The sequence below is a fragment of the Patagioenas fasciata genome, chromosome 1 (assembly GCF_037038585.1).
Source record: "Patagioenas fasciata isolate bPatFas1 chromosome 1, bPatFas1.hap1, whole genome shotgun sequence".
In the NCBI taxonomy this organism is placed as follows: Eukaryota; Metazoa; Chordata; class Aves; order Columbiformes; family Columbidae; genus Patagioenas; species Patagioenas fasciata.
The window spans coordinates 176,541,001-176,544,844 of NC_092520.1; positions in this window are offsets into that span (position 1 = coordinate 176,541,001).

Genomic DNA, 3,844 nt, shown 5'->3' on the forward strand with positions numbered 1-3,844 from the left:
GCCCCTCCTCCTCTCATTGGCTGCCACCGAGAAGTGATTTGCATATCGTCCTCTGAGTGGCTGGCGGAGGCGCGCGGCCATGGCGCCCACGGGCGCGGGTACCCACGTGTCGGTGGCGGCGGGCGGACGATCGACCTGGGCTCGGCAGCCCCTGGGGCTGGGGGAGGATGGGCCTGGGGAGGGGACAGTGGGCTGTGGCTCGTCCCCCCGCCTTGCGCCCTCGTACCTCGGCTTCTCCCCTGCCCTTCCCCCTCGCTGCGTCTCCCCCGGGACCAAGCTACCCGCTTGCCGAGGGTCTGCCCCAGTGCTCCCCAGGAGTTAGTTAACCTGAACCCCGAACACGTGCCAAACACCGATACAGCCAAAGATCATCCTGTCCCCAGCACACCTCCAACGGGAGGTCATCCCTGCCTACAGCACTCACTGGAGAGGTTTGTCTAACCTGGGCTTTTCCTGCCAAGCAGAAGCCCTGACTGAGCCTTGTTTTTCCTAAAGAAGCATCCTAAACATCCATCCTCCATTGCTCCTGCTTCAATTCAACTTCCTTTTTCTTTTCACTTTTTATTTATCCATTGAAGGCATTTTGCAATCACTCTTCAAACCTGTCATTCCCAGACAAAACCAGTTATTCAGCTCTATTACTCCCCAAAAGTTTTTGTCGCTCTACCAGTAATGTTTTTCCTCAGTTCATTTCCAGAATAAAATGCTGGAAGCAGCAGTGTGACTGTAGTGGGTACAGCCTTGAGCTTGATATGCTACTTAAGAGCAATAAATACAGTGCCCTGACTATCACCTGACTCATGCAGCTATGCCTCTTTTGCACTGCGCTCCTGTTTTCCCCCGAGCATCTGACCTTTTTGGCTCCCGGTCTGGTTTTGATCCTCTCTAATCCCAATTATATTTTCGTGCGTGCATGTGTGCAGAATGACAGTCTAGCCAGCGGAAGCCATCATGCATGGAAACCCCGGCGTGGCAGCTCACGTCAAAGCCTTGCATCTCTCTGCATGAGCCCTCAGGTGCAAGCATGAGCAACACACAGGTGCCCCAGCTGCAGAGCCAAGCGTGAAAAGTATGTGTGTAGGCCATGGAAAGGGGAGCACGTGGGGGGCTGCTGCTCTCTGCTTTTCCTTTTCAGAACGGTAGCTAACCTAGCATGTTGATTTTTGCAGGTACCTTATATTCAGAAGTGGCTTCCTCCTGAGCAGTTGGAATTTGTTTGTGAGCAGCTGGAGCGGGGGAAACAATAAAAATGCTCAAATCCATCTTGAAAACAAGGGGAAGCAGCAAACAAGAAGAATTTTAAGCCAGAGTCTGGTATGAACTGTGATGTGTCCAGCAAATGCTTAATGCACTAACTTGGGTGCAGGAGCTCATATCCTTGATCCAAAATATCCTTGGGTAACCTGACTACACACCCTGTGAGTAACAAAGGCAGCAGACTGGGGTACAATCAGTAATTTACATTATCAAATAAAGCTTTAATCAATTAAGTGGAGAAATCAATAGCACAATGAACAATCCTGATGGTTAATACTGTACAGGATTTAACAGTTCTGTTCTCAGTTTTTCCATATGGTCTTTTTTTATTTTTAATGTGAAGGCACAACTTCCAGCAGGAACTGAAGTCTTCAGAACATGGAAGAGGCCATTGGAGATTTCAGCTGACACTTGAGAAAGACTCAGAAGTTATTAAGGCCAGGGAAACAAACCAAAAGAGACATTCTTCTAAATCACCTGGCAGCAAAATATCAGATGTTGAAGTGCTACTGAAGTGACTCTGAATATCCCAGCAGGATTATAAAGAGGTAATCCAGCACTGTCCCAACTACCACACCAAGCTGTCTACAGGCTGCAGAAGACAATTTACCCCACAGTGTGAAATCTGCTGAAGTGTGGAGTGCGCAAACACATGAACCGTACATTTCCTTAACAGCAGCTATTCCAGCTGCAAACTCCTGGGGTGGGTGCAAGGGCAAGTCACCTTCTGCCCACAGTCACTTTGCAAAGCACTATCTCTCGGGGAGAAGGAAAAGCTGCTATAGAACCCAGACTGAGGGTGTTGCATGCTGGCCTCCAGCTCTGAGCCACAGTTCCCTTGGTATGGTGCACCACTCCAAACAGAACTGCCCTCTCTTTTATCCTACAGCCTCTTAAACCCAACCACCCCATGACAGCTCTAGAGCATGTAACTCCCAAACCAGGACAAGAAACTCTTTGTGCTGTGGGGGACTATGGTGGGTCCTTGGATTCCCTGACAGGGGGGCATGGGAACAGAAATTAGCCTAGAAGATATTAAGTCCTACCCATGAGAAAGATGTGAGTAAAGGAGTATCCGGAGATGTTAAGGGTGTACCCGTGAGAGAGAAGGGAGTAAAAGAGTAACAGTGATGACAGCAAAAATAGCCAATGAGATGTTACTGCTGTAACTTGTAACCAATAATGAAGGGACACATGAAACTGTATAAAAATGCATTTGTGGCAATAAATGGCATCTAATACTTTAACCCCGGAAGAACTTGGTCTATGTTGTTTGTCCATCTCAACCGCGACATTGTGCTCCACGTGTAGCACCACTCTGACACTTTAGATGCATCAGACTTTTGGCCTTGCCCCCAGATTGTGTTTTGGCAGCTCTGAAACACCCAAAGGTGAGACAGGAAGGTGGGTAAGGTCACACAGTAAAGCCCATGAGCTTTCTGGAGTGGCCTTTAAGGTAGAACAAGAGAAGATCACCACAGCCATTTTGGAGGCAAGGAAAACACACAGGCTGCACTTTCATGTGACAAGGGTTATTCAGAATTAGTGCCTGAGAGTGCTGAGCCTCAGCCCAGGACAGGTCTTGGAGCCCAAGCACACAAGGTGCCAGTGGCACATGGGGTAACAGTATCCACTGCCCTCCATTTACCTTCTTCAGAAGAGAAAGGGAGGTGCAGTAAGACCCCATCCCTCACCATGTGTGTCACACAGCTCCCTCCAAAGGAACACGCTCTAGCAGAAACTATGTAGCTGCTGTCAGTATTGAGAGCAGACCCCCCATTCCCAACTCACTGAATAATTTTTGTATGTTTGCATGTGCATACTCCAGGATACATCAGGCCGGTGCCGTTAGCTTTAGCAGCTGGTGACCATCCACACTGCTCTGATGTTCCTCCATGAAGCCTCAGGCACTGGTTTACTCTTCTCTCTTCCATTTCTGGCATGAGGAATCTATGTACTCATCCACTGCTGCACTGCCCATTTTCTGGTGTGGGTTTTGGCCACACAGGCCTTTTCTTCCTTTGTCATTTCCTCACCAGTACACACATGCCAAGGGAGGGGGACTGGCTGCCAGAGGCCACCATCTCCTACAGAGACAGAGGCCAGCATGCTGCCTAAGCTCACTCTCTTCAAGAGGATCCACTCCCAGTTTTGACACCAATATTTCTCAACCATGCAAACCTTTTTCTTTTTTTGCCTCCTGATGAAGGCATGGCTACTAAAAACCACATAACTAAGGACTCGAGAAGAAAGGCAATTAACTGCTGACAAATGCAGCAGCCCTGAGGTAAAGGGCAGCGTCTGCCACTCCCATTCCAGAGAGGGCCACACACATGCAGCAAGGGCATTAGGGCACTTCATGCTCCTCCAAGCTATCTCAATTAAGATCAGCACATTCAGCAGACAATGGAATGAACTGTTCGTTCCTGCTCTGGCTGGTATTACCACAGAAATAGCTCCTAGCTGTTCCCTTTCCTGAGCACCAATGGATTTCAAGATCCTTTACAAAACTGGAATCATGTCCCCTCTTTCCAGTGAGTACCAGCATTAGCACAGTTGCTGTTTTGCTTCAAATAAGTCACAAATA